Genomic DNA, 18301 nt, shown 5'->3' with positions numbered 1-18301 from the left:
AGACAAGCTTCAACTATTGGATCCTATCAAGATAACCAAATACTGGCATAGAAAAGAAAGAATGATGCATACTTTATGACTTCTTATTGCCCAGAAAGTCATTTTCCTAGGTCCTCTTTTGAATTTTGCTGGTATTCCAGTTTCTCAGAAAGTGTGAGTCTCCTATGATGTTAAGAGAAACAGTCACTGACTATTGGAAGTACAGAGGGTAATGTTCACTGAGTTCATCAATAGCTTCACATCTGAGGCAGCTTGGAGACATAGAGGACTCTAATGAGCAGGATACTTACCTCCCCCGCATAGCCAAATAGACTAAAATGCTCATTGTCTTTTTGCCTGGAACTTCCTTGGTGAGAGAGTGATGTTTACATTTCTAGCCTCACTCCTTCAAACTTGACAGGTTTAGGGTAGCCAGGGTGGGAACAGAGAAAACCCAAAAGGAGTGGTAAAGGCCCATCTTTACTGTGACTTCTTCCCTCTCCCCACATGCACCAAGACAAGAGATACTCTCTCTCACTGAAATTGTAGAGACACACTGTTTCTTGTATAAGTACTTTCTTGTCCAATGGGGAGCTGGAGGGCTTCTATAATATCTAGTTGGGGTGAGCAGAAGGGATTAATGGCATAGATTGTGGCTAAATGCCACAGACTTTCAGCAGTTTTACTAAAATTAAGTAGATTTTCTCTTCTTTTTTTTAAAATTACAGTTGGCATACAATGTTACATTAGCTTCAGGTGTACACATGGTGATTCAAGTTTGTACATTATGCTATATGCACCACAAGTGTGGCTACTATTACGTAGATTTCCTTGAATGAATGTTTCTCCATTTCCTATATGCCCTTAGGAAAATTTCTGGAGACTTGAAATGATTTTTAAAAAATAATTTTCAACACTTAAGATTTTTGGATGGAGGCAGGGTATGGGCTGAGTTCCTTATCCTGTCATTCTGGAAGTCCTGAAAAAATTCGTTTTTAAAGTTAAAGTTAAAAAAAATAAAAATAAAAAAAAGTTAAAGCTACATGAGAGAAATCACTTCTGTGTCCTTTTAATTTTTATTCTCTCCTACTCAAATGCTGCCAAAGATCCCCCACTGCCTCGATTCCACATTATTTATTCTGAGAGAGAATGCTTTTTAGAATCCAGGCTCTGCATTTTTTTTTACCTTATTTATCTGCAGTATTCCACATTTCAAAGTACCTTAATTTCATACAGGTTGGTTCACTTCTGTAACTATTTGTACATTCTAGTTTTTGTTTATGCCTCTCTCTCTTTTTGTCCAAAGTAGCCAAACTTGTACTTCATAGCCCGTTCCAGATATTCACAGACCATCTGAACTAAAAAAGAAGCCTCATTCACTGGAGCAACAGCACCACCTCTACTAGATTGTCCTGTGTTGCTCTTTGTTAAATGCATGCCATTTGTACCCAGCTTAATTTTAAGCACCTGAGGTAGGAATTATTTATTATGCCTTTTTATTTCAACACTTAGCTTAGGATTGACTATTCAGTGAGTATTTAGTGAATTCTGTGATGTGAATTCTCTGTGCATGCTCAATTCCTGCTTTCAGGAGCCCCTTTTCAGAGGAACAAGAATAGTCCTGAGAGGTGAATTTTTAGTTAAGTTGTAAATGCAGAAGTATTATGAACTTTGTCCAGTTCATGGTTCTTAATGTGAAATGAATCTCAAGTGTTTGCTCACTAGTGCCACATTTATAGTTACAGTTTAATTATCTAAAACAAACCTCACATTGGGGAAATCATTCTAAAGACCCAATGACTAAATATTACCAGGAGAGATGGTCTCTGGTCTACAGAGTCATAATATTCCGTTTAATAAATGTTCACTAAAATGAGATATCATGTGGGATGTCATGGATTTGCAAACTTGAATCAGATAAAGCATAACTCTAAGGACCTTAGAATCCAATGGAGAAGATTCTAATAAATAAGAAAAAACAAAACACATAAATATAAGGCAAATAGTGTCATTAGAATGATGTATTATGAATCTGTGAAGTCCCTCAATTGAGGGACACAGGCAGTTTCTCAATGAGGAGATAGTACTTAGAACCTCCTAGGTCTTGAAAAATAGCCAGCCTTTTAGAAAATGAACATGATAAGGCTTCCAAGCAAAAGAGATTTCATGAAGTTTCAGAGGGGGGAATCCAGGGACTTTTCAAAAATCATGAGGATTCCAATAAATTTATATCACAGGGTCCATGATAAGGTGCAGCAGGATACACAAATGGACATTTAGGTTGAACCAGATCCTGAAGAATCTCAAATGGAAAGTTGATGAGTTTTCAATTTATTTAATTCTCACCCTTAGGGTACAATTCAGTTACTGAATGTTTTCAAATCTGGGAACGGATGATTAGATCTAGAAATGCATGCTCAAATATGGAAGCTACTAGACACATATGGTTACTTAAAATTAAATTAATTAAAATAAATTAAAACTCAGTTTCCCAATTGCACTAGATGTCTTCCAAGTTCTTCATAGCCTAGTATGGCCTAATACCTACCATATTGGGCAGGAGAAAACATGTCTATCCACTCCAGAATTTCTACGGGGCACTATTACACTAGATTTTAGGTTCTGACACCAGTATAAAGAAGAATTTATGGAGTTTGGGGAGCAGAAATGGGGAGATGGGAAAGAAGCAGGGTAACGGATAAGATGTTCTCAAAGTAGTCCAGGTAAATGGTAAATAGAAGCTGAACTAGGGGAATGGCAATGTGGGAAGAACTGAGGAGACACTGACATGTGTTAGATATGTACAGAGGATTCTACTAATTTTCTGTTAGGAATGAAGTAAAGGAAATAGATACTCTAAAACTTTGAGTTACTGGGTAGGCAGTAGTGCCATTAATAGAGTTAAGGGGAAAACTAAAGGAGTTAGTTGACAGAGATTATTGAAATAATGAGTATAGTCTAGTAATGCTGGATCTGAGTTTCTGATTCAGGCAGAGATTTCTAAGAGACTGGAAATAATATGTTGGAGCTTGTGATAGAAGAGTATATTTATACCTAGTATTTGTTGTATAGAGGTGGTAGTTAAAATCATTTAAAAATAGAGAGAATAGGATCAAAGAAAACACTTGGAGGTACTTATGTTTATTTCCCTTCTGTTCAATTCTTGATTAAGTTAATCTAGGTCAGAATATCAGAGTTCATGCATTTTTTCCAATTATTTTAATATTATCATGGTTTCTTAAGAGTGACTTTGCATGCCCAGCATCTCAAAAAGCTAGTTTATTTCTTCAAGGCGCCACATGTACATTTTGCCAAAAACTATCAAATTATTTGAGTACTGAACTTCTTGTATAGTACAGATAACTACCTTGACCCAGGAAATGGAGTGGTATTTGCAGTGCAGTGAATAATTTTTAAATTTTAAATAATTTTTTAAAGATTGCATTTATTTACGAGAGAGAGAGAGAGAGAGAGAGAGAGAGAGAGAGAGAGAGAGAGAAAGCACAGGTAGGGGAGGGACAGGGGGAGAGAGAGAAACATATTCCCCATTGGGCAGGGAGCCCAACATGGGGCTCAATCCCAGGACCTGGGGAACACATGACCTGAGCCAAAAGCAGACACTTAACCACCTGAGCCACCGAGGTGCCCCACGGTCTACTTTTTTGTCTTTTAGATTAAAATAAAACTATTGAAATAACACATATTACTCATTGATTCCTTTCTTTTTTTTTTTTAAGATTTCTTTACTTGAAAGGGAGAGAGAGAGAGAACAGGGGGTAGGGGTAGAGGACAAGGGAGGGAGAGGGAGAGAGTCTTAAACAGACTCTGCACTGGGCACAGAGTCTGATGTGGGGCTGGATTTCATGGCTCAGAGTGCTACCTGAGCCAAAACCAAGAGTCAGATGCTTAACTGACTGTGCCACCCAGGCTCCCCTATTATTGATTTCTAATTGCTAAATTTGTATCCATATATCCTTAAAATATACTCTTTTATTATTTATTAATTCGATGAGTATTTACTGATTATGGATTATTTACAAGATGCACAAATAACAGGAGATGCAAGGACTTCTACAACTCAGACCCTTGCCCACAAGGATTCACACACATTTTTCAGTGAGAGAACAGTAATAAACACAAATAATCACAACATGGTGTGATCAGTGCTAGGGAAGTATTAATTGAGGAAAACAGGGATCCCTGGGTGGCGCAGCGGTTTAGCGCCTGCCTTTGGCCCAGGGCGCGATCCTGGAGACCCGGGATCGAATCCCACGTCGGGCTCCCGGTGCATGGAGCCTGCTTCTCCCTCTGCCTCTGCCTCTCTCTCTCTCTCACTGTGTGCCTATCATAAATAAATAAAAAATTAAAAAAAAATTTAATTGAGGAAAACATTAAGATCTATATGGGCACAGAGGATGAAAATATTGTCTGGGACAGTTCAGGAAAGCTTCTCAGAGAAAATGTTCTGAGGTATCTGCTGAAAAATGAAGAGTAGAGCACATGCAGAGAAACCACCTGTGAAAGACTTTGAGGTGACTTATCATAATGTAGAGTCCAGATAAGGTAGGTGAGGCCAGATTCTGGTTAACTTTTTATGCCAGTCTAATGGGTTTGGGTTAATTTTGAAGTAAATACCATAAACGGAAATGGTTCAAGATGGAAAGGTATGAGATGGTATTGTTGAGTTCCATTTTAGAAAGATACCTGGCAGCACTGGGACAAATGGATGCTCATTGAGAAGTGATATTGAAAGAAACACCAGTTATAAACCTAGTATAAATCAGACTTGAGGGTGGCTGGTAAGAATTTGATTCCAAAGATATTTAGGGACTGATGACTACATTAAACATTCATGAGACTTTAGGTATAAGTTAAAAAGAGCATCTGGGATGATACCCAGACATATGGTTTTACAGTCAAAGCATATAGAGATGCCAGTCCTTGAAGTGAAGTTGCTGGGAGAAGAAACAAGTGTGGAGAACAAAGAGAAGAGAAGTTCCAGTTTGGTACTATTGGGGTTGAGGGTCCTTTGGACCATCCAGGGAGGATGAGCACTTGGAGATATGGCTCAAATGGTTCAAATATTGTCTCTTATCTGTATCTGTATCAAATGACCTATTTATTCATGCTGTGAATTGTGGACCCTAATTTATTTCCATCATGGTTAATGGTGTAGCCTCAAGGTCTGATGTAGCTGATAAAAGGTGACATGCCATTTTACTAAGCTGTCTCAGCTAAGGAATGAATATGAGACTTTGTGGTACTCCAGGTTGCCACACAGACTTGAATCTCACATACTTTCTACTTTCTCACCCTGGAACATCCCTAAGAGATATTTCCCTAAGAGATATTTCACTAATGCTTTTCTCACATAAAATATTCTCTTTGATGGCTCTCTCTCCCTCTCTGTTTTTCTCCCTCTCTCTCCATCCTATTTCCTTCTCCTGTTTGACCCCTTTCATTTTTCTTTTTCTCTTTCTTCATTCTTTCTTTCTTTCTTTCTTTCTTTCTTTCTTTCTTTCTTTCTTTTCTTTCTTCTTTCTTTCTTTCTTTCTTTCTTTCTTTCTTTCTTTCTTTCTTTTTCTTTCTTCTTTCTTTCTTTCTTTTTCTTTTTCTTTCCTTTCTTTCTTTCTCCTTCCTTCCTTCCTTCCTTCCTTCCTTCCTTCCTTCCTTCCTTCCTTCCTTCCTTTTTCCTTCCTTCCTTCCTTCCTTCCTTCCTTCCTTCCTTCCTTCCTTCCTTCCTTCCTGTCTTTCTGTCTGTTGTTCCCATCTTTTAGATTCCTTTTCTTCTAGATATTTTTACTCACTTGAAAGTTAAATTTCTTTCCTGGGCACATCCCTAGGACACCTTTTACCCTTTCATTTCCATCTGCTGAATGACAGCCCTTAGAAAACCATCATTTTGGAGCAGATGGAAATGTATGGGATATCTTGGGTAGTGCCATGATTTTGCTGAGTTTGTGTTTTCAGAGAGGAAAGAACTTGTTCAGCCACATCACTAGACAGTGCCTTGCATGCACTTTTAATTATCTAAATCCCTGTAAATTTAATTCTTTGAAAGTGCTTTCTATTTATAATATAAATACATACATCATGGATTTTTAAAACATGAAACACGGGTTATTGGTTACAAATGCATCTACATTGTGCATTAAGAAACATACTCTGAGACTTGTTTTAAAATATTTCCTGTAGTTCATTTGAACTTTATCAGGTTTGTTTATTAATTTGATGAAATTACATTTAGATTTTCTGATGAGTTTTTTTCAGTTTATTGCATGAATAGAATACTTTTTAAATTTGACCAATATATTTAATATGGTTTATAAGTTTTTATTTGCTGAATTACAAATGTATTCTTAAATGCTGCCCTTTAAAACACATTTAAATTTTTTCTTGTCCATAATTAGTGCTCATTAATTATACAAATTTTAGAAAATATGGAAAATTAGAAGATTTAAGTCATGCATGTCTTGTTACAATTATGCAACACTAAAATGTTATTTTAGTGGTGGTTTCCATTTATTTTTCCTCTGCATGTTAAATGTGACTCTTCTATAATACAAATTTTATTGTTTTTTAACCTAATATTTAATATTTAATATTTAACCTAATATTTAAAACAATATATATAGTTTTTAACCTAATATTTAATGTATCTCCATGATATATATATATATCTTTATTTATATATACATATATGTATATTTATATCATTATTAACAACTTCACTGGATTTATAGTAATTTATTGTGCTTCTGTAAACCAATCAGTGTCTTTATTTTTGGATATTTAGCTTATTTTCTTTTTTAAATAGTATGTATAATTCTACAAAGAATATTGCTGAACTTAAAGTTATGTCAAGTTTTAGGGATTGTTTTCTTATAATATATGTCCAAAAATAGATACACTGAGTGAAAGGGGATAAACATTTGTGTATGAGGGTAATGACATTGACCTGGGGTCAGCACAACATACATGCTACTGGTGACTTCTGAATTGTCTCAATGAATATGATATGAGAACTCTTAATCTTGAGTTCTCCTGGGACCAATAGAATACATTGGAAGATAGACTGAACTAAAAGATATAGTTCTTCACTGAGGAAGCAGAGGTTTTGCCTTGATTATTAACTATGCCTGTATGGGCCATAAACTTTGACCGTATTAACATTGGACTTAGAACAATTAAGCTAATGAGGTCAATTTCCTATACTGCTAGAGTGTAGACTTTGTAAATATATATTGCGGTTACACAGTCTACCTGAATATTTCATAGAATCATAAAATCTTAGAGCTGAAAAATATCCTTAGAAACATTCTAACTTCTCTATTCTGCAAATAAGACAATGTTAATGAGGAAGTTAGGAACTTCCCCATGGGTCATGCCAGTGCCACAGCTGAATTCTAAGCCTCTTGATTCCCAGATAAGAGATCTTTACCTGAATACTAAGTAAGAATGAATAGGTATTGCATTTGAGTTGGGTTGAACTTTAATGGTCTTTGCTTCATTAAAAAACTCGTCTGCTTTCAACTTCATCGACTCTCATATACTGATTAACATCAGTGAAGATAGATCTTGACAACAAATTATTTGGGAAGCAAAGCTGCTAGAAACAAATAATTTATTCTATTGGTATAGTTCTTCATTCAATCCTCATCATTTTGATATCCATAGATGAACAAATTAGAGGAGAGACTGGTATTTTCCACAATAGCAATGCAATATCTATAAGCTGCAGTATACTCAGAGAAGGATAATGTGCAGATAGAGCTGGATGAGGGTTTGCAGACAACTGATTCTTTAGCTTGATCTTAAGGAAGAGCAATAATATAACTCATACACAAGGCAGTAAGGATGTCCCAAGTGAAGGGGTGTTGTGTACAGAAATGCAGAGGCAGGGTATGTAGCTGCATTCGTCAGCCTCCAAGGGTGACAGAGGGTGGTGGCGGGATGAAAGTAGAGCTGTTACAGAAGACTGCCAGGCAGCGAGGCCACAGAGACCCCAGGCTCAAAAGAGGACTTTATTTGATGGAGGATGGTAAGCCAGTAAATACTTCCAACCAGGGAGGAAAGGTCATTTTATATATAGCACAGTGAAATGTAGTTACAATTGTTTAACTTGCCACTGAACAAACTGCATGTTTTACATCTCCTAAAGGTATTGGGTTGATGTGTGCTTTGGCTTCATTAATCAAGGGGGATGGGCTGAGATCATATTCAGTGATGTGTAATTCAGCCTTTTCTCCATTACTATGAACAGTAATATTTTTAGAAATTATACCCAATTGTTTCTTGAGTGAAGTAGCCACAAGTGCTACTAAAAGCAGTGCTTTAGTGAAATCCTTCTCTAGATGATCTTGCGTCTGACCTTCTGTACTTTATCTCCCAAGGATCAGCTTGTGGTGTTAATTATGAGGTAAGTAAGCAGTTACTTCCTACAGCAAATCAGCCAAAGTCCAGGTTTGCTCTGGAGGTCCCAGGGATCAGAGCTCTGTGTTTCTTCAGGTTTCAATTTACCAGGCTCAAACCACTTAAAAGCAGGAGGAGGAAAGACTGGGGAGTGATCAGTTTACAAGTGACCTGGGAGTTCACAGCTTTCATCCCTGGAAATCACAGTCCATATAATAGGCCTTGTGCAGATACAATTGGGACAAATTGACTCAGGCGTCCTGCTTTCAGAAATGAAAACCTTTCTGTTCCCTTATCAGTGTCGCCATGCCTGAATGTTGGAATCAAGCATTTGATGGAGAATGGTAGTTGTTCTAAGGTCAAATAGAGGATGTAGGTCCTGAGTAAGAGTGTAGGCTGTTAAGTGGCACCCAACTGTGTTAATTGGTTAATAGGACCCTAGCTAGTTTAGGGACTTAAAAGTCATGCCAAAGAAACTATGCCTAGCAGGCTTTTTCCTTTCAACTCAGGCAAGCAGGAGTTGTAACTAGAACAAAGTAAGGCCAGCACATCTCAAGCCAGGCTACTATTGTACCAAATATTTTTGCATTGTCTTTTTAGATATACTTGGAATTTTTTTTTAAGTTTTGTAAAAGGCAATGTTTCCAACTTGGCACCTGAAATTGACTTTTAGAGGCGGTTTAAGTTGCCAGCATTCCAGACTAGTGGGTATGGTGATAATTGTTGCCAAATCATCACTCTCAGCAAAGAGAAATGCAACTTTTTAAAAAATGGAAAAAAAAATCAGATTTTCTTGAGTGATTTGCAACTCATTCTCATGGCACTTTCCAAAGTCAAATAAATACAGAATCTGAAACAGGTTGCTGTCTATATTCATTTGGATATAGAACATCCGACTATTTATCAGGAATTCGATAGTCTTATTTTATCTTTTTAATATTTTTTATTTTTTTAAGATTTTATTTATTTATTCATGAAACATACACACACGGAGAGAGGCAGAGATATAGGCAGAGGGAGAAGCAGGCTCCCTACAGGTACCCTGATGTAGGACTTGGTCCCAGGACTCCGAGATCACACCCTGAGCCAAAGGCAGATGCTCAGCCACTGAGCCACCCAGGCATCCTTTTAAAATATTTTTTAAAAGATTTATTTATTTGAGACAGAGCATGCGAAAGCTGGGGCGGGGAAGAGGAAGGTGGAGAGCGAGAGAATTTCCAACAGATTCTCCACTGAGTGTGGAGCCCAACGTGGGGCTTGACTTCAAAACCCTGAGATCATGACCTGAGCTGAAATCAAAAGTTGGACATTTAACCAACTGAGCTACCCACGCACCCCCAATAGTCTTGCTTTAAAGTAATGCATCAAAGAAAACAATTGGAGCAAAACTCTTAACATATACTTGCCATGTATGCAAGAATTTCATAAAGTCACAAGCATTGTAAGACCGCAGCACTATCGAGTTATGACTGCAGACAGATGGATGATCGTGCCTATACTGACATTGTTCAGCTTCGGTACTGAGAAAAAGATACTGCTATTAGTTCTTATCCTTCATCGAGTAATAGTAATCATTCTCCACTTTATTGTTTATTCTATGCCCAGGATATTTTTAAAATTCACTTCTAAACTTGAGTGTTTGTCTTGACTTCTCAGCAGCATTTGATATAGTTAACTAACCCCCTTCTTTAAAGTATCCTTTCTCTTTGCCTTTCATGACATGAAACTCCCCTCATTTTCCTCTGGGTTTTCTCATTCTCCCTTGTGGGAATCTATTCCTCTGTCATTCACTAAATTGCTATGCTTCTCGGGTTATTCTTTCCACTTTCAAATACTTAATTACTTCCTAGACGATAATTCCAAAATTTCGATGTTCAGGCTGTCTCTCCACTGCATACTTCAGATCCATATTTTCAGTTGTCTGATGAATGGACACAGCACATCTTAGAGTCAACATGTTTCACTTGAAGCCATTATTTTTACTCATAAATTTTACTCATAATTTTTTTACTCATAAATTGTACTCATAAATCTGCCATGTCATGGCTGCTAAACTCAGACAATGGTGCTATCATATTCAGCTTCTTAAATTCATAACCTGCCATCATCCTTGATTATTCTTTCTCCATATCTATTCAGACATAGAACTAAATAAATATCTAAATTTTAAAAATTAAATAAAACTTTCTATCTATCTATCTATCTAGATCTAGATGATGATGATGATGATGATGATGATGATGATGATATAGATATATAGATAGCCATGATATCCTCTGGTATCCAGCCTTATTCTCATGGTTCCAGTTTAGGCTATGATGATCACTCCCATAGATGATTTGTTTGTTTTAGTTTATTTTTTACTTGCTTCATTTATTTATTTGTTTCAAGTTTTTATTTAAATTCCATTTAGTTAACATATGGTGTAATATTGATTTCAGGAGAATTTAGTGATTCACTAGTTACATATAACACCCAATGCTCATCATAAGTGCCCTCCTTAATGCTCATAAACCATTTTAGCCCATCCCCTGCCCACCTCCCTCCATCAGCCCTCAGTTTGTTTTCTATAGTTAAGAATCTCTTATGGTTTGCTTTCCTCTCCTTTTTAAAAAATCTATTCCCTTACTGTATGTTCATCTGTTCTGTTTCTTAAATTCTACATATAAGTGAAATCATATGGTATTTCTCTTTCTCTGAGTCATTTCACTTAGCATAATATACTCTAACTTTATCCACATCATTGCAAATGGCAAGATTTCATTCTTTTTAATGGATGAGTAATATTCCCATGTATATATATACCACAACTTCTTTATCTTTTCATCAATTAATGGACATTTGGGCTCTTTCCATAATTAGGATATTGTTGACAATGCTGCTATAAACATGGGCGTACATGTGCTCCTTCGAATCTGTACTTTTGTATCCTTTGGATAAATACCTAGTAGTGTAATTGCTGGATCATAGGGAAGTTCTATTTTTAACTTTTTGAGGAGCCTCCATACTGTTTTCAGAGTGACTGTACCAGTTTGCAATTCCACCAACAGTGTAAAAGGGTTCACATGGATTGTTACCAATAGTCTCTTAACTGTTTTTTATACCTCTGTTTAGACCCCACCAGATATTCTCACTACACACAAAGTGATCTTTATGAAATACAAGTTGATTGTGTCATTCTCTTACTAACGTCTTTTCAGTTGGCTTCTCATTGTCTTCTGGATGAGGTCTAGATTCCTTAACGTATTTCATGAGACCATGCATTAGTTTCATCTCTCTCCTGCTACACTGCTCTAGCCATAGTGAGACTTTTTTTCCTCTTCTTAATTTATTAAAATATCTCTCACTGTTCATCTTAAGGCCTTCCTCTTGCTTAGTTCATTTTTCCTGCATGCCTTTGCCTTATTCAGGGGGCCCACCTCCTCATACCACAGTGTAGCACCCTATTTCAACATTCCCATGGAAACCTCTGTTTTTTTCAGTGTGGCACTTTGATTACACTGTGCTCATTTTCAAACTTTATCTATTCCCTACCAGATTGTAAATTGCTTGTTTTCATCTTTTAATCCCTAGAATCTAGAAAATACCTCACCTAATACCTTCATACAATTACCTTCACAGCAAGTCTATAATACTAATATAATTATTAATATTGGTGTTTTGATGATAAACTGAGGGTAAGCAAGGTACAGAGAACATCTACTTTCTTATTAAAGCTTGCTAGGGAAGTATCTATATGCCTGTAAATATTTCCTTCTGATAATATGAATTGGTGAATATGATAAAATGACTGCACCTTGTTTTTTGAATTTCTTTTTTAAAAATATTTATTTATTTATTTACATATGAGAGACACAGAGAGGCAAAGACATAGGCAGAGGGAGAAGCAGGTTCCCTGCGGGGAGCCTGATGTGGGACATGATCCACAGACCCCGGGATCATGCCCTGAGTTGAAGGCAGACACTCAACCACTGAGCCACCCAGGTGTCCCTGTTTTCCCTGTTTTTAACATTTTTATAGCAATATATATCCTTTTAGCATGTGATACTGTTGTATGAAAAGTACCCAGCATAGTACTCCGTATAGGGACTGGTACTCAAAACATGAAAGCTTGTATGATTGCATTTACACTTGAAAATTATTTTTTTTGTTACATGCACAAACACACTCTAAAGAATATTTTTCTATTATTTGATGTCAAGTACTACTTTAGTGGCTCACTTTCCTGTAGAAGTTTATGATGACAGAGATCTTTATTAACATCAGAAGACTGATACTTCCTTAAGAGGCTTTTGTGGTTTCACATCTGTGTACATATGATGGAAAATGAATGCTATGTTTACGGATACTATTGAAGAAGTTATCTGAGCTTATCTGACTATATTATATAGAGTGAGGGGTTTGGAAGAGTGGGTAGTTAAAGTCCCTTTCATTCCTAAGAGTCTAAGAAATTTCCTTTTCCTATCCAATCCTCATTAAATTCAGGGGTTAAGAACATAATCCACTTTATGCTACATATAACTCTTCAGTTTTAACATCTACCCAAAAAAGCTTGTAAATTTATAAGCTTATAAGCTTATAAAGCTTATAAATTTTCTTTAAGTAGCAAATGTAATGCGCAAAGCCTCATTTCAAGCTAAGACATTTAGAGTTAATTTTGCCTGTAATTATTAGTTTAGAAAATGTATCTGTGACAATACAATAGTCAATAGGTAGCAAATGGGAAAATGAATGGTTCAAAATATACAATGATATTTCTTACCCATTTCTTCTCCCTTCCCCTCTATTCCCTTTCACTATTATTTATATTCCCCAAATGAATGAGAACATATAATGTTTGTCCTTCTCTGATTGACTTACTTCACTCAGCATAAATATCAGAGAGGGAGACAGAACATGGAAGACTCCTAACTCTGGGAAACGAACTAGGGGTGGTGGAAGGGGAGGGGGGCGGGGTGTGGGAGTGACTGGTTGGCAGGCACTGAGGGGGGCACTTGACGGGATGAGCACTGGGTGTTATTCTGTATGTTGGCAAATTGAGCACCAATAAAAATAAATTTATTATTAAATAAAATATATATATATATACAATGAAAAAAGAAAATAAGCTTTTAGATATAAAAAAAGTCTCCTAAAGGAAAATACATCTTGTAAAAACTTGAAACCATAAAAATTATTGTGATTATTCACAATTGTTATTTTTCACAGTACAAAGCATTCCAGCATTTGGGGGAGTAAGTTAGACAATGTTGGTAATTTGATAATCATCTTCAGAGTTTCTTGGATGCTGTTTTTTAGACATACACCTCAGTACATACATATGACCTTATGTTAACACTCAAAAATTCTGAGTGAACGTCCAGTGAAGGAGAGGAACATCATCTCGTCCAGTGGGATTAGGTATTATAAATATGCTTTTTGTCCATCATTTTTTCAAGATATGTACAAATATTTAATTTTTGAGCTAATAATATATCACTTTATTATTTCTTTTATTATATGATATGACAAGTGTTCTGTTGGGCATATTTATTATACATTTTAAATTTCTAACATTCATTACATATTGAAAAATTCTTCAAGGCATCTCTGCTAGAGGTTCATGGAGTATCAAGGCTATTTGCAAGTGGCTTGGCATTTTCTGGAGCCCCTCCTTCCTTCTTCCCATTCTTACTATTTTTATTTTTTTTTATTTATGATAGTCACACAGAGAGAGAGAGAGAGGCAGAGACACAGGCAGAGGGAGAAGCAGGCTCCATGCACCGGGAGCCCAACGTGGGATTCGATCCTGGGTCTCCAGGATCGCGCCCTGGGCCAAAGGCAGGCACTAAACCGCTGTGCCACCCAGGGATCCCAGCCATTCTTACTATTTTTAGACAAGTAACTTGTCTACACACCTTCTGTGAAACCTTCGTTTATTCCATTTTATTTAGCATACTTTAGTTTTGTGCCCTAAACTACAGTTCATGTTTCTTTTTTGTATATATGTACCTCGCACACCCAAAGAAATTTTCTCAACTTCTAAACCATTGCACGGAAAAAATAAAAAAATAAAAAATAAAAAAAAAAAAATTAAAAAAAAAAAAAAAACCATTGCACGGCCCTCCGTTGGGCAGTAATTAGATCGTTATGTAGTATACTAACAGATTTAGTGTTTTCATTCCCACAGCAGCCTGCAGTCCCCACCTGTCAGCTGGGGAGAGACAATCTCATAAACCTGCCAATACTATGATTTAGCTGAATACATGTTTGTTAATAAATCTTTCATCATATTATAATCAAAGAGCTCTTTCACTTTATGGCCCACCTAATGAAGGATTTGGGGCATCTGCTCATCAATTTGATGTTTGTAAAGACAAAGCTAATGGGTATCATTAGCCCATATTTACCCCCCTTGGCTCAGGTGAAGAGTGGAGCAGGAGAGGTGGTAAAGGAAATGAGAGAAAATGTTAATTAAAAATAAACGCATGGTGTCAGCCACATACCTGTTACCTTGAAAAGTTATGTCTTGCGAGGAAAATCAAATGTTGTGACATATTTTAAAGTCTGCTAAACCACTAGGATCTATAGCAATTCTCTATCAAATGCCTTTTTCAAAGATTTAACTGCCACCATTATCATACAAAGAATTTGATGTGTTTCTTTCCATAGGGGAGTGTAATTATTAATATGGTGTGAGTGAAGTTTAGGACTGGCTAGGGCTTGCAGTCATGCCAGGGTACAATAATGAAAAAATTTGTATTGCCTTTTTGGACATCAGTGCTACGTGTTCAGATTTCAATTTCATGCTTTATTTGTGGTTAAAATTAACATAAGTTGAAATATTATCCTGGCTATCTTTCTTAAGGCATTGAGGGAACATGTGATTGTAGTCTTGGTATCTTTTATGGAGAACAATGCATATTCCCCATTGAAATATGCCAAAGGTCTTAATGAATGGAAAACAAATAGAATGGGATGTATCTTTTGCTAAAGCTGTGAGAGAGTTTTTAACTTCTGCTGAAAAATCTTTAAAATTGTACCCACCATCTGCATGACGAGTCTCTCATGATGTTCTCTGCCTTGTCAAAACTCGCCGTGGCCCAGTTCTCAGCTGCCATTGACTGAGATCCAGACAAATAAATCTAGGGAGAGAGACAGTACTCTAACCTTGATTTCCTATGTGTTTCCTTCCAACTCTAGAGCAAGTTATATTTCAGCTCCACAATCAACAAATAGCTCCGAAAACCAAATAGGCCACACTGTTGGAAGTCAGAGCAAGCGAGGTCAAATAGAAGCCTCAGCCGGCCAGATATAAAGTCTTCTCATCTTCTTTGTGGAAATTTCCAGGCTTCACATTCATTCATCAGGATATCCTTTTCGCAAGCACTTACCATTGAAATTGTTGAGCTGCTACACACTCCATCTGAAGATGACACAGCTGGTCCATGTTGGATGACCTTTTATGTCATATCTGCATCCATGGATTTCTCTATTTGCTTTCCTTTGTGATATTTTCAGCACCAGGAAGTTTCACTCACCTTGACCATTGTTTTCACACATTTGGGCTACAGACATGAGGTTGTTGTTTCATTTGAATCCAAAAAGATGGACAGGAAGGAAAACAGACAGTAGAGATATCATCCATTTCCTAACTGAATCATAACACTCTATTTTCATGACTTTGTCACATGGCAGAAAAATGCACGGAATTCATTTGAAGAAGCATAAACAGTGAGGCTGTGACATGTTCTCTTGTTGAGCATCCCTATACTAAACACAAAGACAGCTTGGTTGCAGAGGGGATTATTAGCTTCTCTGATGACACATTCCCCTAATAAAGTCCAGATTTGGCTCAAACTTTATGTGTAATTTCCTACCACTAAAATTATGAGTTCTTAAATAAAGATTACTGCTTTTACAATTTTTATACTGGGTCTGCAGGAATAAGGCTGCATGACTGATGCTTTAACACTGCTAGTGAAATTTTAGCATGCAGATATGTTGGACTTTGTTTTGTTTTTGAGCAAAAGCCTTGGTGCTGGACAAATCTGGTTATAAATAGTGGTTTGGCCACATGCAAGATGTGTAGCTTTGGGCAAGATAATGAACTTTCCTAAGCTGTGGTTTCCTCACTACCAAATCTGAGATTAAATGAACTTGAATTGTTTTAATTATTAAGTGAGAACAACATACATAGAATAATTAACACAATTCAAAGCACATAGTAAGTACTCATTTAAGATAGCTGCTATTCTAATATTAGTGTGAGGATTTCTAGACTTAACATATTCTTCAAATCACTGCAATCTATGTGTAGTAAAATCTGCACTCCAAGAATGCATAGCTCTTTTGTTCAATTACCATATCAATAATGTTTTTATTATTTGTGTTTCCTTCATATTTCATACAACTTTCTTTTTAAAAAGGGACTACCTTAAAAATATTACATCAGACATGATTTATATCAGTTTAAGCATTTACTAAAATGTTTTCTAGTTCATTATTTTCAAAAATATTTATTTTCCAGTTTTGATTTCTTTATGGAAACACGTATTTCAACAGTTTTTGGTTTTTTTAAGATTTTATTTATTTATTCTTGAGAGACAGAGAGAGAGAGAGGCAAAGACACAGGCAGAGAGAGGAGCAGACTCCATGCAGGGAGCCTGACATGGGACTTGATTCCGGAACTCCAGGATCACGCCCTAGGCCGAAGGCTGGCACTAAATCACTGAGCCACCGGGGCTGCCCAATTTCAACAGCTTTCATGAGAATCTCTAAACTCTGGGCATATTTTTTGAAATTTTTTTGTTTATAAACAAATGAATAAAAGTGGCACCTCCTAAATAAATACTAATATTTGACACATTGTATTAAACCTACAACCTTCAAAATATAAGCTTAAAGCAAATACAAGTTGTGGTCCCAGAGTGATAAAGAATCTTTTGGTCCATGTAATAATTCCATTTTCTTTAATTAATTCTTGCTCCCTGTTTTACAAATGTTGATTTTATATTTCCATCATTCTTTATTTATTCACTGAGACTCTAGAAAATATCCCTTTTTCCTATATATCTATTTATTTATTTAAGAATGAAGTCCTGAATATTTATTTTATCCTATAGGTTATACTCTATTACTATCATCATTTATTTTATTGTTCAAATAACCCAGATTTCACCATTGTAAGCACTTTTAAGTTGACTAATGTGACCTTTTGACATCATCATATCAATGTTTGAGCATTTACTTAATTTCTAGCACCAATGGATCTTCCAAGCTCATCATGTACTTTCCCTTTTCCAGTTCTAAAATCATCCATCTCTCTGACTCTTTCATTTCTTTAACTTGTTAATAGAATTTGGAAATCAAGATCCAGGTACTGGATATCCACTAGCACTGGGGTATCATTACTTCTACAGTCTTTCAGCCTTAAGAACTAGGAAACATATGTATGTATATGAGCACATGCATACCTACACATTTATATAAAAGCTATGAGTTCACATTCATGCCTTCGATTCTAATCCAACACCAAAAGGTTTGTTTTATATTTCTTTTTTATGTGTAGCATCTCTAATAGTGAGAAGCCTAGCTCTCATTTTCCATAATATATGCACTTATTTTTTAATAATTGTGTACACATAAAGTAGCTTTAGAATTGCTAACCTACATTCCTCTGGAAAATAGTACATATGCAAATACTTTTTTCTGCCTCTTTAGTCTTGTATTATATAATCAAAATTGTGTTTTCCATTATATAGGTTATTTTCTTTCTCACACCCTTATCTGTATTTTATTCCTTTATAATATAAGTAGGTCTGCTTGTAATTGTTTTTTGGTTCTACTTTGAATCCCTCTTTAGCTCTCTTATTCTCTCTCTTTCTCTCCCTCACCCTCCCCCCCACACACACACACACCTTGGTTGATA

At 36.1% G+C, this 18301-nt stretch overlaps 1 long non-coding RNA gene across 5 annotated transcripts in view; it reads left to right on the top strand.

The window, feature by feature from the left end:
- Positions 1–16230, top strand: part of LOC140600737 (uncharacterized) — a 137051-nt gene extending 120821 nt beyond the window's left edge. For all 5 annotated transcript variants that reach the window (XR_012003904.1, XR_012003903.1, XR_012003900.1 and 2 more), the window contains one exon: positions 15574–16230. This is a non-coding gene — a long non-coding RNA (uncharacterized lncRNA). The remainder of the gene's footprint in view (positions 1–15573) is intronic.
- The last annotated feature ends 2071 nt before the right edge of the window (positions 16231–18301 follow it).

Source organism: Canis lupus, chromosome 12 (genome assembly GCF_048164855.1).
Source record: "Canis lupus baileyi chromosome 12, mCanLup2.hap1, whole genome shotgun sequence".
NCBI lineage: Eukaryota > Metazoa > Chordata > Mammalia > Carnivora > Canidae > Canis > Canis lupus.
This window is presented reverse-complemented; position numbering and strand designations above follow the sequence as displayed.